This window comes from Dasypus novemcinctus, chromosome 29, assembly GCF_030445035.2.
Source record: "Dasypus novemcinctus isolate mDasNov1 chromosome 29, mDasNov1.1.hap2, whole genome shotgun sequence".
Classification (NCBI taxonomy): Eukaryota; Metazoa; Chordata; class Mammalia; order Cingulata; family Dasypodidae; genus Dasypus; species Dasypus novemcinctus.
In genome coordinates, this window is record NC_080701.1 from 29,029,956 (window position 1) to 29,057,267 (window position 27,312).

At 40.4% G+C, this 27,312-nt stretch overlaps 1 long non-coding RNA gene across 1 annotated transcript; it reads right to left on the minus strand.

The window, feature by feature from the left end:
* Positions 1 to 10,706: 10,706 nt before the first annotated feature.
* On the minus strand, positions 10,707 to 13,529 carry LOC131276513 (uncharacterized). Its single transcript, XR_009183980.1, has 3 exons — positions 13,471 to 13,529; positions 11,518 to 11,624; positions 10,707 to 10,906 (listed from the first exon to the last, which is right to left on the minus strand). It is a non-coding gene; the product is annotated as an uncharacterized lncRNA (long non-coding RNA).
* Between the last annotated feature and the right edge of the window lie 13,783 nt (positions 13,530 to 27,312).

The following is a 27,312-nucleotide window of genomic DNA, read 5'->3' on the forward strand; positions in this document are numbered from 1 at the left end:
TGCATTATATAATATATACTATACCAAATATCACACATATATTATAATAGGCATGTAATACATGATATATAATGTAATTGGTTAATCCCTTTGGTGATGGTTATGGCTTGAATTGTGTTTCCACAAAAAACATGGTCATGTCCTAACCTCTGACCAGTGAATGTGATCTTATTTGGAAATAGGGTCTTGGAAGATGCTCCTTAGTTTAGATGAGGATGAAGTGGAATGAGTAGTAGTGTAGGTCTTAATCCAATGTGACTGCTGTCCTTATATGAAGGGGACAGCTGGACCTGGAGGGGGATGCCATGTGATGCCTGAGGTGGAGGTTGAAGTCCAAGCATTGGCAGCAACCCACCAGCAGCTAGAAAGAGCAAAGAAGGATTTTCCCTGAAGATTGCGGACTTGCCTCCAGAGCGGTGATACAATACATTTCTGCTGTCCTAGGCCACCCAGTTTGTAGTGCTTTGTTATGGCAGTCCGAGGAAACTAAGGCGCTGATCAAGTATCCTTGCCTGCGCTGGGGTCTTCCTACGCCTGTTCAGCTTATTTACCAACCATCATTTGGGTGCTTAGTTGTCCCGGTGGCATCAGCCCATCTGTGTGTTGATTTTAGCCAGTTTATCGACAATTAATCTTGCATACGATTCTGGAGGCATCTTATCCAACCTCTTATCAGACCAATTATATATATTTTAATATTTAAAATTTAATCACCAGATATGGATTGGGGTGATGGTTGCACCATTCTGTAAATTTACTAAAAATCATTGGCTTATATACTTAAAATGGGTTTAGGGAAGCAGATGTGACTCAAGTGACTGAACTTCTGCCTATTGACTTGGGAGGTCCCTGTTTCAGTTCCCAGTGCACTCTAAAAGAGGATGGCAAGCTGGCATTATTGGCAGGCGTGGGAAGCTGGTGCAACAAGATGATGCAACAAGAGACACAAGAAGAAAAAATGTAATGGGAGACACAACAAAGCAGGGAGCAGAGGTTCCCGGTGCCTCCTAAAGAAGATAGTGCACTGAAGCGATGGGCAAGCACAGTGAGCTGACATAAGAAGATGACACAGTAAGAGACATGGGGAGGAAAAACATGAGAGACACAACAAAGCAGGGAGTGAAGGAGGCTCATGCAATTAGTCGCCTCCCTTCCATATCGGAGTTCTTGGGTTTGGCTCCCTGTGTCTCGTAAAGAAACAAAGAAGATGAACAGACAGAGCAAGTGCAAACAATGAGGGTGTAGGGAGAAATAAATGAATAAAATGTAAAAAAAAGGACTTGTCATTAAAAAATGGGTTTAATTTATGGTGTATCAATTTTACTGCAATATATATGTTTAATAATCTAATCTCTAGATGGAGATTAAGGAGGTAATCCATTGACTTTAAAATTAATGGAATGATTGCCTGCTATGGACATTGAGCCCCTCAATACACACCATGCTTTAGCAACAAGGATCTGGGCATTATGTATGTTTTCCCCTTTACTATCATCCCAATAGAATTCATGAGTAAATGCAAACCATCACCGAGGAGTCATGTGTTAGTGAAAAGACACACAGAGTAGATGTGAGATAAATGGTTGCTCTTATTAGTAGAGAGATAGGCAGAGGCTACCCTCTTCTTGAAATTTCCCACATATGGTGCTTTTCCCGCATTGTGACCCTGTTCCTCCTTTACTCTCCCTTCCTTCCATTGCTCATCCTCACACCACACCATCTACCAGGCTAATTCCTATTGTCTTTCATGTCTCAGTTGAATCATTTTTCTAAGATATCCTTCCCCACAGGCTCTTCCTTTGCTTTCATGACTAAATGGCTCTTTTAAAATTAATTAAATTATTGTCTTTCTTATAGAAGTTGTGGGTTTACGGAACAGTCATACATAAAATACAGGGTTCCCATAGTCCACCACTACTTTGCATGGGTGTGAAACATTGTTATAACTGATGTTAGTGCATTTAGTACATGATTTCCATGATTTAATTTAGGGTTCATTGTTTACATACTGTAGATCCATGGATTTAAGAAAAATTCTGTTACCATATATGCAATTTAATAATTCCCTTTTTAGCACATTCAGATACATATTTTGATGGTGCTACCATCACCACCATCCATTACCAAAACATTCTCACGATTCCAAATAGGAACCTTGTACATGTTAAGCTTTAATTTCCCACCCCATATTCCCATCCATCCCCTGGTAACCTATATTTCTAGATTCTGACTTCATGAGTTTGTTTATTCTAGTTGTTTCGTAACAGTGAGATCATTCAATATTTGTCCTTTTGCGTCTGGCTTATTTCACTCAACATGATGTCTTCAAGGTTCATCCATGTTGTTGCATGCATCAGAACTCTGAATAATATTCATTGTGTGTATATACCACATTTTATTCATCCACTCTTCGGCTGATGGACACTTAGGTTGCTTCCATCTTTTGGCAATTGTGAATAATGCTGTTCTAAACATCGGTGTGCAAATATCTGTTCGAGTCCCTCTGTCACTTCTTTTGGGTATATACCTAGCAGTGGGATTGCAGCATCATGGAGTAGTTCTATACTTGGCATTCTGAGGAGCTGCCAAACTGCCTTCCACAGTGGCTGCAACATTTTACATTGCGACCAGCAATGAATGAATGTTCCTATTTCTCCACATCCTCTCCAACTCTTGTTATTTTCCATCTTCTTTAGGAAGCACTGAGAACTGATCCTGGGAACGTCTGGAGTGGGAGAGAAGCATTTAATCTCTTGTGCCACCTCAGCTCCCTGCTCTGCTAGGTCTCTTATTGTCTCTCCTCTGTGCCTCTTTTTGTTGCATCATCTTGCTGTGCCAGCACTCCGCTTGGGCCAGCTCGCTGCTCAGGCTACCTCACTGTGCAGGCCAGCTTGACTTCACCAAGAGGCCCTGGGGATTGAACCCTGGACCTCCAATATGGTAGATGGGAGCCCAATCGCTTGAGCCACATCCGCTTCCCTCACATTGTAGTTTTGATTTGCATTTCCTTGATGGCTAATGATGTTGAACCTCTTTTCATGTGCTTTCTGGCCATTTGCATATCTTCTTTGAAGAGATGTCTGTTCAAGACTTTTGCCCATTTTTTAACTGGGCTGCTGCTAAGTTGCTAAGTTGAAGGGATATGTGGCTTACAAAAATTTCCTCCCATTGTTTAAGTTGTCATCTTACTTTTATAATAGTCCTCTGAGGAACAAAAGTTCTTAATTTTGATTAAGTCCCATTTATCTGTTTTTTCTTTTGTTGCTTGTGCTTTGGGTGTAAAGTCTAAGAAACCACTGTCTTAACACAAGTCCTGAAGATGCTTCCCTACATTTTCTTCTAAGAGTTTGATAGTTCTAGCTTTTATATTAAGGCCTTTGCTCCATTTTATTTTGATTTTTGTATATGAGGTGAGGTAGTGGTCCCCCTTCTTTTTTTTCATATGGAGTCCAGTTTTCCCAGCACCAATTGAGTGGTATTCACCACCTTGTAAAATAAAAACCAGTTGGCCATAAAACCAGGGTTGATTTCTGAGTACTCAATTCTATTCCATTTGTCTATATGTCTATCCTTATGCCTGCATTATGCTGTTTTGATCACCGTGGTTTTGTAATAAGTTTTAAGATCAGTCAGTGTCAGTCCTCTGACTTCATTTTTCTTTTTCAAGATGGCTTTAGCTATTTGGGGCCCCTTACCCTTCCATATAAATCTGATTATTGGCTTTTCCATTTCTGGAAAGTAGGTTGTTAGAATCGATTGGGATTGAATTGAATTTAATCGAATCTATAAATTGCTTTGGTTATAGTATTGACATCTTCCAACTCATGAACACAAAATATCCTTCTGTTTATTTAAGTCTTCTTTGATTTCTATTAGCAATGTTTTATAGTTTTCTATGTGCACGCCCTATACATCTTTGGTTAGATTTATTACTGGATGTTTGATTCTTTTGATTGCTATTATGAAGGATTTTTTTCCTTAATTTCTTCTTCTAAGTATTCATTGCTTGTATGTAGCAACACAGCTGATTTTTGGGTACTGATCTTGCTGAATTCATTCATTGGTTCTAGGAGCTTTGATATGGATTTTTCAGGTACTTGTAACATTTCAGGTTTACATGGTTCACCTCTGTTAGATAAATTCTGGAGCAGAGGAGTTGAATAATGAAAAGTACAAAACAAAATTCAGGTGGCAATAGAACCAGATTTCATGATTCTCAGACCACCAACATGTGTTTCTTTCCAACTTAAAGTCACCACTTGAGTGATTCATTTTGTGGCTAGGAGGAAAAGTAACACAGAAAATATAGTAAAAGAAAAGGGTTTTTTTTTGTATCCTTGTTATGATGTTTTAAGAAAATGTTGGTACTAATTAGAAATGAGAGAGAGTGAAAGCAATCCCTGAAATTGGCTGGGTTTTTTTTTTTTTTTTTTTTTTTCTCTTCCCTCTTCATGCTGTCCAGCTCTCAGGTTGCTAGTGTCATCAAAATTCTGATTTGGACAAATTTGCTAATTGAATGAAATACTTCCCAAATTTCACTATTGTGACTCAAATAATTCCCAAGGTGGAGCATTTGGGCAAGAAGAAGATAGACCTCATCTTAATGGAGCTGGCATCAGTCCTGCTGGAACTTTAACCTTGGGGCCAGTGAGACCCTGGATTCCTGGGCTGAGAATGGATAATATGGTGCAGAATGCTCAGGCCTGGGGCTTTCATTAAAAAATAATTTCATTTTCTAGGGACTTGGAGTTGTCCTGGGTGGTGCTGCGGGGACAGTTACTGGACATTGTATGTCCTCCCATGGCCCACTGGGTGGACTGGGGGAGAGTGTGGGCTATGGTGTGGACCATTGACCATGAGGTGCAGCAGTGCTCAGAGATGTATTCACCAAGTACAATGAACGTCTCATGATGATGGAGGAGGTTGTTGTTATGGGGGAGGAATGGGGTGAGGGGGGTGGGGGTATATGGGGACCTCATATTTTTTTAATGTAATATTAAAAAAATAGATAAAGACCAAAAAAACCTATTTCATTGAACATTGTCATGTTATGATTTCCCCATAACTGAAGGTGTACAGGTACTTTTTGGGACCTAGTACAAATGTATTTCAATGATACTGATATTACTCCAAACACTTCTGGACCTCCTCTTTTAAAATAGTCTTGGTGGGGAGGGATGTGGCTCAGTGGTTGAGTGTTAGCTTCCCACATACAAGGCCACGGGTTCAATCCCCAGCTTCAGTACCTACAAAAAAACCCACAAAACTTAAAATAATCTTGGGACCCAGATTATCAACTGAATGAAAGGTTTTGAACTCCTTCCATGTCCAAGTGTTTCAAAATAGACATAGCTTTTATAGATTTAAAAAGTTCAAATCTGTATTCAGTAGAGTACATATTGTAATTTGCTGTGACTAAAGCTTTTCAAAAGATTGTGGTATAGGCTCTCATGGATACTAGTTTGGTTAAAAAACCTGTCAGTTGTGCTTTATATACTTTCACAAATTAGTTTCATTTGCCCAGTTATGTTATAAACTCAAAGGAGGTTCTGGAACACCCCATACCATAATGTCATAACATAGAGTTTTAGTTCTTAGTAAACCACGTGTTGATTGATTGAGCCATTTATTTTAAGATTGAAAACCACAGCCCATGGGTAGGAGTTTTGTAACATGGCTAAGTAAAGGCAGCCAAGAACATAATTACTCAAGCCCTGAGCACTCCCCTGTCTTCTGGCTTAATCACCCTAACCTCTTGCTTGAAGGAACTTTCTTGCTAAGCGTTTCTATAAGAATCTCCCAATTGGGCAACTTCTTAGGAGCTGAGAGTTAAACCATAATCTTCATGTAGGGTCACTGTGTTTGTGAAACACATGCAGGGGCTTCTCTTATACAGGATAAGCTTGTATCTGTGTATGGGAGTATGGAAAACTTCTTTTTTTAAGAAAAATTAATCTATTATTATGAAGGAAATAAGCTTATGGTTATAAATTAAAAATAAAATAAATATAATTATATAGGTTAGAAAGAAAATGATAAAATGTTAAAGCCCCCTTCTCCATCCCCCTTCCAGAACCCCCTTGCCAGTTCCATTCCCCAGAAAGAAATTGTTAACAGATGATTATGTTTTCTCCCATAAGTTTCATTTCAACTTAAAAGATACGTTTTATTTTTCACACTAAAAAAGAAAATCATGTAATGTGTACTCACTTCTACTTTCCTTTTTTCACTTAACCATATATCTTGGACATATTTTCATTTTAGTTCATGCAGATTTACCTGATTCTTTTGACAATGTCAGGGTGTTCCATTGTATGGCTGTACCATAATTTTTTTATAAACCTGTTCCCTAACTATGGGCATTGAGTTTGTTTCTAGAGCTTCTTTGCAAATGAGCCTATAGTGAGCATCCTTATACATAACTTGACACATTTGTACAAGTATGCTTGTAAGAGAAATTCTTTGAAATGGATTTGCTGGGTAGAAATGTATGTGTATTTTTCATTTGTATGGATATTGTCAAAGTTGTCTCAGTTTATGATAATAACGTCCCCTCCATGCCCTGTGGCTTAGCTTATACTTGCATAGCTGCAGTCACCTGCACACTTCAACCTCTTTAGACTTGCCTAGGAATTCCCAGAGAGGTGTTGTTTTCATTTCCTAGGCTGCTCAAAGCAAATACCATGAAATGGGTGAGGTTAAATAATGAGAATTTATTTGCTCAAGGTTTTGAGGCTGAGAAAATATCCAAATCAAAGCATCATCAAGGCGATGTTTTCTCCCTGTAGGTTGTGGCATTCTGGGGCTCGTTGCTAGTGATTCTTGGTTCCTTGGTCACATGGCAAGGCACATGGTGGTCTTTATTGGTCCCATTTCTGCTTCTTGTTTCCTGTGACTTTCTCACTCTCTGTGTCTGAATTTCATTCATTTATGAAGGACTCCAGAAATAGGATTAAGACCTATCCTGATTTAGGGGGGCCACATCTTAACTGAAATAGCCTCATCAAAAGGTTCTACTGACAGTGGGTTCACATGTACAGGAATGGATTAAATTTAAGAACATGATTTTTCTGGGGTACCTACAGCTTCAAACTACCACATTCCACCCTCTAGACCCCCCAAAAGACACATTCTCTACATGAAAAATACATTCATTCCATCATAAGAGCCCCAAGCCTTAAGTAATTTCAGGAACAGGCTTAGCACAAGGTCTCATCAAAATCGATTATCACTGTGGTCTGTCCTGGGGCACAGTTCCCCTCTGTCTGTGGACCTGTGAAACCTAGGGAGCAAGTTATTTGCTTCTGATATACAAAGGAGGCATAGATAAACATCACTCTTCCCATAGGGAGAAATAGGAAGGTAAACAAGGGTTATGGATCCCAAACAAGTCTGAAAACCAGCAGGGCATAAGCCATTAGATTTCAAGGACCCAGAGTCGTCTATGGGGTTATGTTTTATCCTGATGGAACAATAGCCACAACCCTTCTAAGTGCTTGCCCAGAGGCCATGCTCTCCTCAAGACAAACACTGTATGGAACGGGTGAAGCTAAACAATGGGAATTTATTTGCTCGTGGTTTCGAGACCAGGATATGTCCGAATCAAGACATCATCAAAGTGAAGCTCTCTCCCTGAAGACTGGCATTCTGGGGATGGCTGCTAGTGATCCTTTGTTCCTCACTCACAAGGCAAGACATTGCAGCCCCTCCTGGCCTCTCCATTCTCTTCTGGGTTCCGTTTCCACTTCTTGCTTCCCATGGTTTTCTCCATGTCTGAATTTCATCCTCTTATAAAGGACTCCTGTAACAGGATTAAAACCCATTTTGATTGACATGGGACACATGCTAACCAAAGTAGTCTCATCAAAAGGTCCTTCTTACAATGGGTTCACACCCACAGGAATGGATTAAATTTAAGAACATGTTTTTCTGGGATACATACAGCTTCCAGTAATCACAGGTGTCTACTTTTCCCCTTCTGACTCCCACATGACATTCTGCTTCTCTCATTCCCAAAGATGGCGCTCATTCTCCCCTAAGGTGTAGTTCCTGGAAAGTAGCCATGAAAGTCCTTTGGTTCTCTTAATAACCTGCTAGTTACAAACACTGTGATGTGCTTTCACCATTTCCATTCATTTCCAAAGATTTATAAACAATCTTTTTTATTTTTTTATTTTTTTTACCAGTTCTGCACAGATTACCCTCCACTTTTTATTCTCTAACCTGATGAGGTTTTCTATTTTTCTGGTAACCTATATTTTAATTATTAATTCCATGAGTTTACACAATGTATTTAATTCATAATAGCGCAATCATATAGTGTTTTTCCTTTTGTGTCTGGGATTGCTTCACTCAACATAATGTCCTCCAGTTTCATCTGTATTGTCATATGCTTCACAACTTCATTTCTTCTTACAGCTGCATAAAACTCCACCATGTGTATATCCACCACAGTTTTTTTCAATTTATCAGTCAATGGACACCTAGGTTATTTCCATCTTTTGGCAATTGTGAATAATGTTGCTATGAACATTGGTGTGCAGATGTCTGTTTGTGTCACTGCTCTAAGTTCTTCTGGGTATATACCTAGTAGTGGTATTGCTGGGTCACATGGCAAATCTATATTCAACTTCCTTAGGAACTGCCAAACAGCCCTCCACTGTGCCGTATCATTCTACATTCTCACCAACAGTGAAAAAGTGTTCCTATTGTTCTACATCCTCTCCATCTTTTAGTTTTCCATCTTTTTGATGGTGGTCATTCTAATAGGTGTGAAATATCTCATTGTAGCTTTGATTTGCATTTCACTAATCACTAGTGATGTTGAACATTTTTTCATGTGTATTTTCACTGTTTATATTTCTCTTTGAAAAATTATCTTTTCAAGTCTTTTGCTCATTTTTCAATTGGATCATTTGTCTTTTTATTGTTGAGCTGTAGCAGCTCTTTTTATATCGTGGAATATTAAACCCTTATCAAATATGTGATTTCCAAATATTTTCTCCCATTGTGTCAGCTGCCTTTTCACCCTTTTGACAAAGTACTTCGGGGTGCAAAAGTGTTTAATTTTTAGGAGGTCTCATTTATCTGTTTTTTTCTTTTATTGCTCATGCTTTGCCTAGCAAGCATTTTTTAAGCACACTGTAACAAAGAATATACATTGATATTCTAGGAGGAAAGGAAAATACTTCACCATTTCAATATCAGTGTTCCCACTCCTGGAAGAAAAACGAAGAATATCTTACCAAAGTACACAGGAGTTGTCTAGATAGAGCACTTACCTTAGCAAAAGGATGTTTTGAGTTGGATTAGAAGACCACTCTGAGCAAGGTGGAGAAATTCTTCCTTTTTCCAGATGATGGCTTCAACTGTCCCACGAGGAGATGTTTCCCTTCTTTCTTTCATTTATTAAAAATTGACTGCTATGCACAAATGTTACTGTTTCTTAACCAAGACTCCCTTAAAGTGAACCAACTAACTCATCATCAGGCCACTGGTTTGTTAAGAAAAGCATTGTCATTCTTTAGAAAACAGAGAGAGAACTGATTTTCTCAGGTGCAGTACCAGTCAACAGCCACATTTCCTTCTCAGGGGACTTGTGTATGGCCAACTGTGGTTCTACTGCCCTGCCTGAAGTGCCTTTCAGCTGAGTGTACATGAAAATAAAATTGCCCACAAGGCAGTGTTCTGTCAGTAAGATGCATTTCACTGTAATAAAATCCATATGAAGCTCTGCATTTCCTAAGCAACTTCATTAGGGGTTATGATTTTTTGTTTTGCTGGTGTATTATGAAATAAAATCGTATCAACATAATGTTGGGTGAAATTCAAAGCAAAAAAAAAAAAAGTGCTGATACTGGCCAAAGGGAATTATTTTCCTAAAAATAAGACAGACTAACAAAGAGAAACAGTGAGGCCAAACAAACAGACAATAATATTTGGCCCAGGTGTCAGCTTCTCCTTGGTCCCACAGCATCTGTACCATGCATTCTATTTTTTTTTTTTTTTTTTACCTATGCCACTAGGTACAGAACTTTGAGCCTCTTCAAGTTTCCCAGTAAAGAATCCAAACATATCCAAGGAATAGTGAACAATGAAACCTTTACTGAAGAATTGATAGAGTAGAAGAATGGGAGAGGTTAATAACATATCCCAAGGTAAAAGACTCAGAAACCTGGAAATGGAAATTTCTATTTTCTGGAGTCCTTTCTTGGCCACATTATCAACCAAAGTTTCTTACATTACATAGCTTCTTGTGTGTAGACTCCGTGGCTTCCATCTCTCATTCCTGGATTTCTGCCTCCCCCCAACTTTCATTCTTCACCCTTACATTATGCAGATCCACTTTGCTCAACTAAGCTCTTGAGCTTCCACTTAGATGCCTAAGCCAAAAGCATTGTTCAGTATAAGCAACTTCTACTTAACAGGACCCACTCTTCTCAAAAGTGGTTAAGATTATGAATAGCAACAAAATTAGGTTCTCTATTTCAAATGCAGCACAACTGTGATGGCAATTTATGGTTTTTCATGCCAAACTTGTCATGTATCTTACTTCATCAAGCTGCTATCAAAAATACTACAGGATCGGTTAGCTTAACAACAGCAACTTATCAGCTTACGTTTTTGAGGCTAGAGAAGTCCAAAATCAAGATATTGCATGATTTCCTTTCTCTTGGAATCTGTACATACTGGTACTGACTGCTGGCAGTTCTTGGGGTTCCTTGGCTTGTATCTCTTCCCCCCATCACATGGTGATGTCCTCTCCATTCTGGTTTCTGTGACTTCTGGGCTCTCTTAACAAGATCTCCAGTAATATCGGTTAAGACCCATCCTGATCCACTTGGCCACATTTTAAGTAACAATAATGTCAAAAGGTCTATTTACAATGGATTCACGCTGACAGTGTCTAAGATTAAGATTAAAAACACGTTTGTTGAGGTAGCGAATTCAATTTATCATAGCAATCAATATTAAGCAGCAACACCTAGGCAGATGTAATTATGGATGGATGAGTAAACCAACCCTTAAAGAAGTTTGTCTCTGGCCTGAGGTCACATAACTACTAATTGTTGGATCTTGGATCTCCACCTATGGGTGGAAGCTATGCTCTTAACCACTCTGTTATCCTCTTAAGAGCTGCCATGTGCTTGCTGCGGTGTTGAACTCTCGAGATATCGATAAGTAAAGACTAGGGACATGGTTCTTACCCTTAGGGGAGCCCAGCATAAATTACCATAGCAGAATATAAGTCTACATTCGTGGTGAATAAGGCACACAGAGATGAAGCACTAAGGGAGAAGGGAAAGGGAGGTTGGAAAGGCTCCAGAGTGGGCTGAATAACTGAGCCTTGAAAGATGAAGTGGAATTTCATTAGCTGAATAAGCATCCTGGGCAATCTGATGACATTTAACACAAACAAATACTGCTGAGTGCAATTAAGTGGTAGGCACTTGGCCAGGTGCTGGAGGTATCACAGTGAGCAAGATAGGCTGCGTCCTTACACCCCACTGAACTTACAGTATAGTGATCCTCCAGTCTTGATATCCTCTTATTTTCCTTTTTGGTGCCGCCCTCCTCTTGGCCTTTCTTATCACTTTGACTTGAAGAGTACATACCAGTTCTACCTGTCAAAGAGAATCAGTAGCTGAATCACACTTATCTTCATATAAAGTGTTTAATGCTTACCCCTCCCAAGATGACTGGAAGTCTGGTCCTCATGGTGGAATTCTAAACACTGGGTCTTCCTGTTGGGGATTTTTGCTTTTTTCATTTTCATGCACACAGATGGTAGTTCAAGACGCTCCTTCCAAACACACCGTGTAGGGAAGGACCTCTCAGTAGGTGAATCAGGCAGAATCTTCCTCCCCCAATTCTAATCTTTTTACTTGTTTTAATCCTTGAGAACTCTTTCCCTTCCATAATCTTCTCTTTCCTACCACTTCTGCTCAAACTCCTCAGGCCCTAGGAACCATATTTCTTTTTCATTTTTTTTTTGTTTATAAAATCATGGAGAATAATGCCAGTTTTCTGCCTCAGAGAGGCATTTTAATTCTTTTGCACCAACCCCATCTTACAGCCCCTCCCCTGCAGGAAAATAGGAGCTATACAAAGCAAGGGACAACTGTTCACATTTAAAGAATTTATGCATTGGATTTTTTCTTTGAACTGGAATATATGACTCTCTGTCCTCCCCTTCATCCTACTCCAACATACATAAGCTCATAAGAGTGGGAGGATGTAATTCTAGAGTGACAAATTAACCACATTCCCTCAAGGGCACATGCTGGAGGTGAATGGGTGGGAGTGAAGTATTTCTGGTTCATAATTAAAAATAAAACCATTATCCTTATCCAGGGAGATAAGGTCACCTTATACAGTGATTACCACTTTTGTTTTCTATCATGAAAATTTAGAAACTAAAAGTTTGTATTTCAAGGAGAGAGGAAGGGAAATAATATCATACTTTTTAAAACAGTTTTTCTCGTAAGTTGGAGCTGCTGTTTAAACACCCTGATTCATCACTCTTTATTTGTTTAGCAATTGAGCAAGTAGAATTCTGATGGCCAAACTGATGGGCATAAAGTCATCCTGGCAGGAAATCCATCGCACAAATATTGATCAGTAGATGTTCCACAGTCTCCTGGGGAAATGGCTATTGAAAGACTTTTGATGGAGTATCACCTAAAAAAGTTCTATGAAGCAGAATTGGAAGGACAGAAGACTGAATTATAATGACCATTTATGTTTATATAACACTTGGAGGGTTTCCATTTTTTCCTTCCCTTGATATCCAAAGGGATATCATGTAGACCAAGCAGGAGTTTGGCACATGCAGCAACAGATGAAAACCTAAAGTCCAGGATCATACTGAACGTTCATGGCAGAACTGGAATCAGAAACTGGGCCTCCTGATGGTTCCATGGGATTGTCTCATAAACATTGTGATGGGATACACTCCTAACAAATTTTCTTGGCAGGGGAAGATGGGGAGGGTGTTTGCTAGTGGTTAACATTATCTCTTTGCAGCCACTATAAACATATTTCAAACTAGGAATTTAAATAGAAATTATGTATCCATATTACCAATGAAATGAAGACTTTGTTCTTTGAATGAACACCCTTAGAACCACAACAGCAATAACTCCATCCTCAACGCAGATAAAATTATATAATCTCTGGTTTGGCATGAACCTGCCAAGTCTTGTATGACTGGTCCAACCTCTTCATCCAATTTTAGGTCTACTACTGTGCTGTCCAACAGAGTAGTTGCTAGCCACACGTAACTAGAGAGCATTTGAAATGAGGCTAGTTCAAATCGAGATGTGCTGTAAATGTAAAATATAATACCAGATTTCGAAGACTTAGTATTAATAATTTTTATATTGGTTACATGTTTATATGTAACATGTTTAATGATACTATTTTGGATCTATTGTATTAAAGAAAACATATTATTAAAATTAAATGTACCCAGGGAAGCGGATGTGGCTCAACCAATTGGGCTCCCGTTTACCATATGGGAGGTCCTGGGTTGACTTCCCAGGGCCTCCTTGTGAAGGCAAGCTGGCCAGTGCCCCTGTGGAGAGCTGATGGCCTGTTCCCACGGAGAGCTGGTGTAGCAAGATGATGCAACAAAGGGAGATAAGCAGATACAGAAGAATGCACAGTGAATGGATACAGAGAGCAGACAGCAAGCAAGCCACAAGGCGGGGATAAATAAATTTAAAAAAAGATTCAATGTACTGGTTTCTTTACTGTTTCTACTGTGGTTATTACAAAATGTGAAATCACATGTGTGGCTTTTATTTGTGTTTCACATTTTAGCTCTGTTGGACCAATGGACTAGTGCATCTTCTACTGGTCCACAGCATCCCCCCCCAGTGATCATCCGGCCTATGCTTGGACACTTCTAAAGACAATGACTGTCTCCCTTTGGCTCAAGCAAGTAGTAGCAATTGAATAGATGATTGGGGTGTCTTATTTAACTCCTTCCTGAGGCCAATGAGCAGCTTATACTGCTGGCCAGGCCTATTCCTGGGGCAAGAGAAGTCAGAGCCAACCAGACCCCATAGCACCTTGCTCTTCCAGGGCTCCACCCCCCTTTAATTCAGGTCTTATAAAATAAATAAATAAATTTCCCAGGGGCAGGTTGGGGGGTGAGGCATCTCCATAGGTGCTCAGGTGATGATGGTGTGTTTATTTGTTTACAGATTTGTCCTGCAGGGCCTGGCTTTGTGGGCTTGTCACCTGCATAGTTGCACAGTGTTTCACATTCAGAGGGTCCCAGGGCTTGGTTTAATGCTCTGTTGTTGCCATCTTGAGATTCTTAATACTTTGAACTTGTGTTTTATAAGTGAAGTCTGATGGAACAATGGAATCAAGAAGATACGTGCAGTACGTAAGTCCTTGCCATTCCATTTGCATCTGGCCTTTGTGATGCCCCTTTAACACAAAACCCTGTATGTGCGAGTTGAGCCAGGCACAAAGCGAGTACAAGGAAAGCATAGGATGCCTGTGATTAAGGGAGAGCTGACAGCACAGAAAGACCATGCATTTATTTGAACCAGAAGGCAAAAAGAAGGCAATGGCATTCTAAGAAAAGCAAACAACCAGCTTTCTTGCTAACTTAATTTCTACGAATTAGCCAATCATGTAGGCTGAAAATAAGGATAGAGAAGGAAAAGGAAAGATCGGACAACTCATAATTCTTTTCCTTTCAATTCTTCCTTACGTATCAGTATATTAAATGTACTGACCGTTGGCACAATGTTGGACATGTCAAGAAGTGAAATAAAAACAGTTGAGTTAGTGTTGCACGGTATTTCCACTGGTAAGAATGAAATATACATGCATGGGTGAGCTACGAAAAATGAATTGTCTAATTTCATTTGTTCCGCGTATGAGTTGAAGGATTTTGTTTTCATTTAAAACTGGTGTTGCACAATATGAAAATGAATGGCAAAATTTGTGTTAATAATAAAGGTTTAAAATTTTTGTTTTACTTAGAAGAGCATTAAATAGCAAATATAACACACCATGACAATTCAAGGAAGAGACTGTGGAAGAAGGGGAAAACCATTATATTTTTGTCCTCTTCATGGCGCTTTTCTTCTGCTTTTTGAACAAGGGGTCCCACATTTTCATTTTGTATTACAAATTATATAGCCAGCCCTGCACTTGTAGTGTGTTAAAATAAAAATAGAAAGGGAAGACAATTTGTTTTGTGGTCCAGTGTGGCACAGTAACATGGTTGAAAGTTTACCTTGTTATATTTTACAGAATAACAGTTTGACCAACAGAGAAGCTATCTTATGTTTTAGCAAGAAGTGACCTGTGTCCCTGGAAGGAGAGACTAACGCTTAACCTCGGGTAAACAAGCCTGTGTGTTTCTAAAGCCGGGCCTTCTCTGCAGAGGACAAACATGATTTTTTATTTTTCAAATTCTGTTTTCCATTTCTAAGGCTGGAACTTTCTGATAGAGAATCAAGTTATGGTTGGAGAAAGGCTTAGATAAGCCCTTCGTATTTACAGGAGTTTTTTTTTTTTATCACTGAGAATGGCTTTTGGCAAAAAAGTTAGATACCACTCCACTTGCAGAATTCACCTTTTAATCAGAGAGAAAAGCCTTTCCCAGAAGTCTCCCTGCAGCCTTGCTCCTACGTCTCACGTAGCAGAACGGGATCACGTGGCCACCAGTCTGCAAGGGAGTCTGGGAGAGAGGGATCTGGCATTTTCATCCCCCGTTGTGGAGGATAATTCTGCCAGCGAGGGAGAAAAGGAGGAAGAGGATTAGCAGAAGGCAGGTGAAGTACCTGTTACAGAGGCTGAGAAAGAAAGCAGTTGCCCTGGTATGGATGGAAGGAGGGACAACCACAGTGGACTAGGGAGGAGCAGGTGCTCCGTGCAGGCTCAGGACATTTGTGGTGACTGGACCCTGGAGGGGAGGAGCCACGTAAGTGGCTGGAAGGACAGGGCACCCGCCATGCGGCCCCGCGATCCTGGTGAGGGACTCATGGCCAAGCTCTGAGAAGATGCTCTTCATTATTCACGTTGAAACATTGAAAACCAGAAGGGGCAAGTGAGACCCCATGCAACACGGAGCCAAACTTGGAGCAGTGGCACTTTGGGCAGCCAGGAGCCCTAAGAGGCCCACAGACAGGAAGCTGGAGGCCCGTCCTCTTCCCCACTTGTAGGAGGGGTCTAGCAAGGTTGTGTAGTTGTGCTGATTCTGCCCGTGAGTTGAAGGCTCCTACATTTGCCTTTAAAACTGGCACTGCGGGAAGTGGATGTGGCTCAAGCAGTTGGGTTCCCATTTACCATATGGGAGGTTCGGGGTTCAATTCCTGGGGCCTCCTGGTGAAGGCAGGCTGGCCCACGTGGAGAACTGGCCCCACATGGAGAGCTGGACTGTGCAGGAGTGCTGGCCCATGCAGTAAGCTGGCCCGAGGAGAGAGCTGGCACAGCAAGATGACTCAACAGAAAGAGATGCAGAGGAGAGATAATAAGAGGTGTAGCAAACCAGGTTGCTGAGGTGGCACAAGAGACTGAGCACCTCTCTCCCATTCCAGGATTGGTCCCAGGATTGGTTTCTGGTGCCACCTAAAGAGAAGACAAGCAGACAGAGAAGAATGCACAGTGAATGGATACAGAGAGCAGATAATGAAGGGGTGGAAGGGAGAAATAAAGTAAATACATGTTAAAAAAACCAAACTGGCACTGCAACATAAAAAGATGAACAGTAAAATTCATGTTAATAATTTAAAGTTTTAATTCTTCTTTACTTCAAACTATATTAACTAGCAAATAAAAACCACCATGACAAGTCCCAGAACTGCTGGAAGATATCAGAGCGGGACAGGAGACTATGACACTGGGCTTCTTGCCAAGCCTCAGGGTGAAGGTTTAATCCTGTTTTAATTGAATTCTAGACATAAAGAGATATTACATTACTTGGACTCCAATTGCCAGGTAATAATTAATACCTGTCATACCCGCAAACCAGGAGAGTGACAGGAGAAATTCTCCCTGTAGAGGAAGAAGCAGCAGTTTCAAGGTAACACGAGCCAATTGCTTTCACTACTTCATAGAGCCCAACTCTTTGTCTACTCAAGTGTGACGATATCCTTGTCATCGTTTCCTGAGTCAACAGACTTGATTCTGAAATATTTCTGATTTTTTTTTCCCACAAACTATGCTGGAACTCTAAAGCCAATTCCAAAAAGTCAATCCAAGAAGATATGGAACGGTAAGTACCGCTGGACTAAACAGCTCTACAAAGTTACTAGTCTGAAATGGACAGTCATTGTTTGGTTTTGTAAGTTATGCCATGTTTTGTGTTTATTTTATAAGAAAGGAAAGGGAAAGGGGAAAAACACTTATTGAGAAACTACTGTGTGCCTACCAGCTAGAGTAGCTTACTTAATTGCCACAACCATGTAATGAGGAGAGTATTATCTTCCCGTTTGTTACAAATGAAGACATTAAGGCTTAGAGTAGTTAAACAGTTCATCCAAGGATGACACAGCTGAAGGGTGACAGAGCTGTCATTTGTGGTTTTGCTGATTCCAAAGCCCCTTCTATTCCCACCATAGCAAGCTGACTCCCAACCCCTGTATAAAATCTTCTTAAACTGTACTGTAAGATAAAATTCATGATTCATATACTAGATTTACATTTTCAGGCTCATTACCTAGGCAAGAATTTCTTATATCAAACACAAATGATGTATTTCAGAGCTTGCTAAGATAACTGCTACTTTCTATGCTCTATGCTAGAATAATAGGGAATCTATGGAAATAGAAGCTTGACACTGTCAGACTATGGTGGAACGTTATGGCTTCACCCTCACGGTTAGGACCCGGGGCGCTTCTGAGGCCAAAACGCCAGGTCTTGTTCTGGGGCTTGTTGGTTCATATCAGTTAAGCCGCTTGCTGGTTAACAGCATGGTTAGTGTGTCAAGTACTTCCAATGGGCATCTATCCTGGCATAAGTAACGTCTATTGTATAAGTGAGTGTGGTTTACAGCTCTCTCTATATTCAAAGAGAAATCATATTTCAGAGACTCTGCATGGCAGTCTAAACTTCTGCCTTCTTTGGCCCTGGTAGATTCACGACTTCCCTTCCCAGTCTTCTTCTCATCATTTGCCTGCTCCAGTTTCACCACCACCACTGTGACGGCACTGAATTATCAACTTCCCTCCAGACAAGCCTCTTGAACTCCCGCTCCACCCATCAAGCTGCTCATTCTCCCTGATATACCTGCAGTCATTCCCAGCCTCTTACAATGGTGCCCATGCTTCAAGGTCAGATCCTGTCTCTTCCAGGAAGAGTTCCATTGAGCTGCCTCAGTTGGCCAAAGGTGATCGGGCTTTGCGCATCCGAAGATAACAACGGTTTAAAAGATGGCATGGTTTCAACAAAACTAAGGGTTTTTTTAATCGTTATTTGGGACCATGCACTTTAGTATAAGATCATCTTCAAACTCAGTAGATGGAAGGTGTCTTATGCAGAGCTGACTTCAGTAAAGGCTAGTGCCCAACTACTTCTAGATAATAAGATTTCAGAGGGCAAAACTGTGTCTCACTCAACTCTGTATATCTCAGAGACATAATTTGTGAGTATATACTGAAATGAATGCCCCTGAAAGTGTCCTCTGGTTTGTTTTTATAAGCTGTCAGCTTCATAATAACGTGCTTTTTGGAAAATAACAAATTCCCTTCAATCTTTCAGCTACCTAGGCATACCTCCCTTCATTGTATGTCACCTTATTGCTGTTTGCAGATATTTTATTTTTCACAAATTGAAGGTTTGTGGCAACCTTCAGTTGAGTGAATCTATCAGTGCCAATCCAATTTTCCAACAGCATGTGCTCACTTCATGATTCTGTTCACATTTTGGTAATTTTTCCAGTATTTCAAAGTTTTTCACGATCAGTTATGGTGATCTTAGATTAGTGATATTTTTTGTTACTATTGTGTTTGTTTGGGCATGCCACGAACTGCGCCCACATAATTTGGTGCACATATCTGATAAATTTTGTGTGTCTTCTGCCTGATCTACCCACTGGCCATTCCCCTGCCTCCTGGGCCTCTCTATTTGCCTAGATACAACAATATTGAAATTAGGCCAAGAAATAGCCCTACCGTGGCCTAGTGTCCAAGTGAAAGGAAGGGTCACATTTCTCACTTTAAATCAAAAGCTGGAAATGATTACGCTTAGTAAGGAAGGCATGGTGAAAGCCAAGACAGGCTGAAAGCTACGTCTCTTGTGCCAGACAGTTAACCAAGTTGTGAAGGCAATGGAAAAGTTCTTAAAGGAAATAAAAGATGCTACTCCAGTGAACACACTGGTTAAGACAACGAAACAGGCTTCTTGCTGATGTGGAGAAAGTCTTAGTGACCTGAATAGAAGAGCAAACCAACCACAACATCCCCTTAAGGCAGGGGATCTTAAACTTTTTTGTTCCATGGACCCCTTTGCGAGTCAGGTGAAAACCATGGACCCCTTACTAGGCCCACACTACACTGTGTATTATTTAGTAAATGTGTCACACCCGCACCAACACGTCCCCACAAGAGTAATGATTTTTTGAATTTCAATTCAAGCTCAAAGGCCCCTTGTTGAGAGCCCCCGCTTAAGCCAAAGCCTAATCCAGAGCAAAGCCCTAACTCTCTTCAGTTCTATGAAGGCCAAGAGAGAGGAGGAAGCTGTAGAAGAAAAATGTGAAACTAGCAGAGCTTGGTTCATGAGGTTTAAGGTCGGGAGGCATCTCCATAATATAGAAGTGCAAGACGAAGCAACAAGTGCTAATGTAGAAGCTGCTGCAAATTATCCAGCAAATCTAGCTAAGATAATGGATAAAGGTGGCTACACGCAACAAAAAGATTTTCCATGTACATGAGAAAGCCTTCAGTTGGCAAGAAGATGCCATATAGGATTTTCCTAGCTAGAGAGGAGAGGTCAGGGCCTGGCTTCAAAGCTTCAAAGGACAGGCTGGCTCCTATCTGGGGCTAATGCAGCTGGTGACTTGAGGCTGAAGGCGATGCTCATTCACCAATCTGAAAATCCTAGGGTCCTTAAAGAATTTTCTAAATCTATTCTGCCTGTGCTCTTGAAATGGAACAATAAAGCGTGGGTGAGAGCACATCTGTTTGCAACATAGTTGACCGAATATTTTCAGCCCACTACTGAGACCTACTACTCAGAAAAAGAAGATTCCTTTCAAAATATTAGATCGCATTGACGACGCACCTGGTCACCCAAGAGCTCCAACATAATTTTATTGCACACTTAATACCTACAGCATCGTGTAAATATAACTTTTATATGCTCTGGGAAACCAAAAAATTCATGTGACTCTCTCTAACTTTATTGTGATACTTTAGTGTGGGTATCTGGAACCAAACCCACAATATCTCCAAAGTGTGCCTGTATCTGGCTATTTTTAACAATTGTTAATCAGTACTTAAGTAGCCAAAAGCAGGGTAGGATATTTCATTATATTGCTTTGGTAAAATACAGTGCTCACCCACCTGCACTGTTTTTAAAGGAGGAAATGAAGAAATGTGTTTGATTACCAGCAGGTGGCACCATTTTCTCTCACGAGAAGAATTTCCTACCTCTGCTTTTTCCTCACTCATTTTGATTACACTGAATCGTGTAGCTTTTTTCTCATAAGAAAGAGAAAGCCCAAGCCAGTTGATCTCTATGGAGAAACTGTTCATTTCTATAGATTTTAGGGGCAATCACAAACATTTCTACAGTGACTATAGTAACCTGAGATTATCAAATGATCTAAAACAGTAATTTTTTCCCTGATACTTTTATTGTGTAAATTAGAGATGAATTCATGGAAGTCTTCTCTTTTTAATAAGTATTTGCCTTCAGCGAAAACCAGCAAAATTTCATAAAGCCAGCTCATGTATTTACCTACTTAACCTAAAAGAAAGCAAAGTTTGAAGAAAGCACAAATGTTGTTGATTATGACAATACAATTTGGACTCTAAGTAGATACTGATTATAAGGAATGAGAGGAGAGATTGTACTGATTTTACCTAATTCCACCTTCACTAGCTCTACATGATACTGGAAACCAGATCTTGAGGCAACAGGAAAGAGTATTTTATTGAACAATGCTGAATGCTGCACCCCATGGTCACTTAGCCATGTCCTGTCCCATCTCACCTGAAATTTGTGCACTCTCTCACCCACCCCATACTTTCCTAACAATCTTCACGCCATCTTTCCTCCTTTCACCTGTCTACCTGTCTATCCACCCACAACCTGACAGCTTTCTCTCATTGCCTTCCGTGCACCCACACACACCACTTTCTTTGCCTCACCCACTCTTTCTCCCACTCAGCAAACAGATTTTTCCAACATTTTGTATTTCTACTGGAGTTCGGCTGATGTTTTTTTCCTTTCAGTCTGTTTTTTTTCTCTCAGTTTTAATTGTGTGACTTGGTATCCCCCTCTGGTCCTCTCCTATATGCCCTGTGCCTTCTGCACTTATTTCGTTTGGCTGTTTCCTCTGAGCCAGATTGTATATTCTCTTTTATTGCCTGGAATGTTCTCATGAGCTAGTGACAACATCTCAACTCCCACGTAAAGACAGAGAATGCACATGGAATACTGAGAAAATAGTAAAGAGCTGTGAAAATGGGAGTTACCACCGTGCTTGCAATAAGCACAGAAACCAAAGAAATCTGAAGCTTTTTTTCCTTTCTAATATTGAATTTCTTGATATTGGCCAATGGCAGAAGTAATTATGCCTCGGTTTTGTAATGAGGTGTGTAAATAATGAGACCCCAGTTGAAAATGAACTAGCTGGCATTAGAATGAAAACTGACAGAGAAACATGAGGCAAGTAACCTCATTGACAGCTCCACTCCTCACAAACGCGCCACCCTTAAACAAGTCTCTTTCATGGTGCTTTAACTTTAAGGGCACACAGTACACGTCGTGGAAGTTACAGGCTCTGGACCAGATGGCATCGCGAGGGTCTTTCTCTTTTTCAGATCTGTAATTTCAACATACAGCTCTCGTGAGTCCTTTAGGTTGGCATAAGGTAAAGACCTTCTGGAAAGGGAGTTGACAAAACATTTACTCCATGGTTAAGGGTAGTTATGTGAAAATAAAAGGATGTCCTACACACGAGAAGAGGAAATGTGAGGAGTGTGGCTCCATGGCACGATGACAAGAAATAGAACTTTGTTCTTTCCTGATGAAGATCCTGTCACTGATTTAGACCTGCACCCAGAACTCACCTGCTTCCAAAGGTGGGGCTGGTCCGTAGGTAATTGTTTAGAATCATTCTGTTTCTTCCACAGGCTTTGGGTAGGATTGCTGAGTCACTCACTTAGCATGTAGACATGTATTCATGAAAAAGTCATCGGTACTCCTGCTACATGCAAGTACTTTTCTCCTGATAATTTTCTGAGGCATGAAAAAAGGGAGGCAATATGGATTTGCTTTCCATAGGAAGTGGGGAGACAGAGGGGTGTTTTAGAAACTGTCATGGGGCAAGAGCCTTAACACTGGAGATGGTGGGGGGAGGAAGGCAGTGTATGGGTTTTCTACCACTGACATCCAACATGGCATACAGTTGCCACACAGCCAGGTCTGCTTAATTAGTATTGCCTCCTTTATTTTCTTTTGCTCAACAAAGTTGAATATAAAAAACATGACTTGGTAATATAAGTATTACATTATGTGGATTAAAATTAAGTTCCCATGAATTTTTTTTTCAACATATGTTTATTGAGCACCTACTATGTGCTAGTAGAGAAACAGACAGGCAGAATTACTCAGTGAAAGCTTAGATTCTGGTGAAGGGAAAAAAAACAATTAATCAGGCAATACTTTAATATGCTAACAAATAAGAACAATTTCAGAGACTGGTGAGTGGAGATAGCTAATGACCAGGCAGGTGCTTGAGCTTGAGAACTTACGTAGACATTTTAGGCTGAGATCTGGATGACAAGAAGAAGCCAGTCACAATAATTGGGGATATTGGGGGAAAATACAATCCAGGCATACTGAACTGGTGGTATAAAAGCTCTAAGGCCTGATGGAGACTGGAATTTCTAACCAGTCCATATATCTGGAGCCAGCTCACTAAAGAGAGAAAATGGCAAAGGTAGGTAGAAACCAGGCTGTATAAGACTTAGTAAGGCACTCTGCAAGTTTTGGTGCTGGTACTTTTTATCTCTGTGCATGTGTAGGCAATGACAGGTACATCACAAATGCCACCTGGCTGACATCAAAGGTAAACAGCATCCCAATTTCAAAGTAAAAACAAGCAAAAAGAAAAAGATGTGCCTTAGAATTAACAAAATATAGTACTTTTGATGTGTTGCAGAAAATTCTTTAAAAGTAGAATGCTATTTTAAACTCTTTGTTCAGTCTTTTGTGTAGTGAACTATCACTCCCATGTTTTTCTTTGTTATGAATCCAGCCCCTTAGACTAGAGCTTCAATGTAATGAGAATGCTTGCCTCACCTAGTAAATAATAATTCTAAAAATAATTGTAGCACCTGTAATGCCAAGTCTAAACTGTGGAAACTGAAATCTTTTTTTTTAAGATTCATTTTTTATTTATTTCACTCCCTTCCCCTGTCCTGTTGTCTGTTCTCTGTGTCCATTCACTGTGTATTCTTCTGTGTCCGCTTGCATTATCTGGTGGCACTGGGAAACTGCATCTCTTTTTGTTGCATCATCTTGCTACATCAGCTCTCCATGTGTGTATTGCCGATCCCGGGCAGGCTGTGCTTTTTTCATGTGGGGCAGCTCTCCTTGTGGGGAGCACATGTCTTGCACATGGGGCACCCCTACGTGGGGACACCCCTGTGTCTCTTTGAGTGCGGGCAGCACTCTACATGGACCGGCTTACCATATGGGTCAGGAGGCCCTGGCGATTGAACCCTGGACCCTCCATATGGTAGAAGGACGCTCTATCAGTTGAGCCACCTCCGCTTCCCGCTGAAATTTAAATCAAATAAGATGGAGACGCTCAGAAGATCTTCTTACCAATTTGGCTTAGAAGTGCAAAGATAAGTCTTTATCATTGACTCAATTGCTGTGTAAATTTGCCCTTGCTCAAGATAAGATACCTATATACTCAGTATTAGGAGCAGTAATGAACCTACTTCTTTTAAAATTTATGTCAATTAGAATAACTGGTCTGGAACAAAAAGCAAGATGTTTTCAGTAAGAAGTCTGAGGATACTATCGTTCTGTCCACTCCTTTTCAAGCCCACTCCCACTCCAGGAGCCATGGAGAAAAAAAAGTATGCCCAAAGTTAGGAGAATCTAAGAAGTTTCTACATGACTCGAAATGAATTTTAGAGAGTTGGCAAACTTGTGTAATCAGCTGAATACCAAATTTTTTCCTGGAATTTAACTCTTGGCAAGCAACAATAAGCTGAGTGTGATGGTTTTATTTTGTTAATACACTATAAAACTAAAATATAATTGCAACGTGTGTAAGTGTGACATGACCCTGGAGGCTAGACGTAAACTTGGAGTTTGGTACATAGAAGAATGAGGTGCAAAAGGTGGGTAGGCGTTTGATGAACAGTTGAGGAGGTTCTTGAGTTGGTGGGTTAACCAGTTCCACGCTCAGAGCTCCACGCTCAGAGCTGAAGCTCTGGGAGAGGAGGGAGCCCTGCCAGGGAGGCGGTGAGACTGCAGTTCTCATGCCGGCCCTGGTACACATTCCTTGTCCTCTCTGAGCCTCAGAGCCAACACTCCAGGAGCCCTTTTATAAACACTTCTCCCGCTGCTCTGCACACCGAGGCCCAGCTCTATTTTCAGCTGCAACTTTCTAGGACATTCTGTGCGAGCTCAGAATCATTTCCGCATTGCACCTAAGAAGCTCAGGTCTCCCTGCATTTTGCTGCAGGATCTACTTCCCCCTTGGAGACTCTGGTCCATACTGCAAATGTGGCCTGGAAGTACAGGGTAATTAAGGCCCCTTTAATTAAGAGGAGACTTAGCAGCGCTGAAGTGGCATGTAGTCTCACTGCGTTAAGAGGACAATTCTGGGTGGTAATTCTGCACATTTCTCGGGAGAATCAGAACTCACTTTGCTCCCTATAGCAACTTCGCTTCATGCACTCTCCACTGGCTCTCCCTCTTTCCCTCTTCATTCCCTGCTCCTGCACCCCTGCTTCCTGAGATTGTCCCTTGTGTTAGTTTTCTATGGCTACATAACCAATTGCCACAAACAAATCACCACACATTTATAAGTCTGGATGGGTGTGACTGAACTCTCAGCTTAGGATCTCTCAAGGTGTTGGCCGGGCCTGGCTCTGAGAAACGGTCTGCTCTTACAGGGCCATGTTCTAAGACTAGGCCCACTAAGATAGCCTCTCTTTTGATTAACTCAAAGTCAGCTTATTAAGAAACTTAAGTGCATCTGCCAAATGCCTTCTGCATTATAACGGAAACATAATCAAGATCATGATATTTCATCATAGTCACATTCCCAGGAATTAGGGTGGGAAATCCTAGGCTACCATCTTTAAAATTCTGCCTACCACTCTTCCCAAAAAAACCCCTGCACCCAAATCATTGCCTCAGGCTTTGTTTTCAGGGGGACCCAAAGTAAGATATTCCATGAGTAACAAATGACCTTAAAAAAAAAAAAAGGGCTTCCTATCATTACCAATGAAATTCAAGGTTTTTTCTATCGTGTGGTTCTCTTTTTAAGGAAGTTGTAGGTTTACAGAAAAAATCAAACATAAAGTAGAAAGCTCCCATATATCACCCTATTTGTGATGTAATAAATTCAAGGTCTTAAAGAAGTTTCTTAATTGCTATTTTCATGACTGAGAACTTGTAATAAAAATAAGAATAATAATTAATCTCTTAAGCTTCCTTAAGAGTGTCTGAGCTATTAGAACATAACTAAGGCTGACAGCTTTTGCCTTTTGATTTTCTAATTTTATAATACAACCCACTTCATATTTTATAATCTTCCTTTTCTTCTCTAAGCTATCAAGTTTATTGCCTTTGTCTCATTTACTCTTCACAAGAAGCCCAAGAGACTTCATCACCCTGACTTTATAAATAGAAACTGGGACTCAGTTTCAGAAAATTTCTCAAAGTCACACAGCCAGTCATGGCAGAAATAGGAGGAAAGTCCAGGTTTGCCTGATGCCAGATTCTGTTTTTTTCCACTTTATCTTGCTGGCCTCCACATTCAAGCTAGATAAGCAGATTACTTGTTCTGCGAGGAGGTTTTGCACGGCCCTAGACAGAGATGCACTTTAAGTGGCTGAGTTAGAGAAAATGACAACATTCAACACAGACATAGAAATCTGTTTCTGTTTTCCTCTGCTCTATGGAAATTACAGAGCATGGTATTGATCCAAGATTATCTTCCTGGTTTTCTCTTACAGGCCTCCTCCTTCCAGAAAATTCAGTGAACCTCAGAGAGCTCATCATAGCCCTGTGTGAGTTTCCAGGATTTCATTTCATCAAAATGTTCATCAAAGAGCAATCCATTATCTTTAGAATATAAATAACTTCATCTTCAGACTTAGGAACAAATACTTCTCCTGATACATCTCTTTCTGGAAAATTTTATGTGCTTTTCCTTTTGAAGGAAATTTGAAAGTATTAACCACACAAGGGTCGAAGCAAACTTTGGAATTTTATTGATTTCAAACAATAGCATGAGAACCTCAGCTAGCAGGATACTTGTTTTTGAAAATAAACTTCTCTAAAAAGCTGAGCAGGCATTCAATTTTTAAATTCACAATTGTTTTGGAAATTTTTTCTGTTTAGCAAACTTATGTTTTCTGTATGAAGTTCATTATCAAGGCTCAAGATTATCCTTGAGTAAAATTTTCTCTACACTCCACATAAATAAAAAAGGAAGAGAGGAAAGAAGGAAGAAAGGAAGGAAAGAAAGAAGGAAGGAAGAAAAGGAAGGAGGGAAGGAGGGAAAGAGGGAAGGGAAGGAAAGAACCCTTGTTAATGAAGAATGCGGAATGATAGATGGACTTGCTTTAAAATTTGTGATGGTTTTAATTTTCATTATTTTTATTTTGGAGGTAGCTCTATGCATACACAGGTGGACCCTAATAGATATAGGAGTGCTTTCAGGTGCAAGAAATTCTAGTAGAACAGAGCACCTTGGTTTAGTGTCCTCATTTGTCCTCACAGTCTAGCAGATCATGGATGATGTGTTTACGGGACCTGTGCCGCCAGCTTTCCCCTGGAAGCTGAGTCATCAACATCCTAGGGTTTTAAGACCCATTGCTGGAACATTTTAAAGCAGAGCAGGGTAGGCATATGCAGGCAACC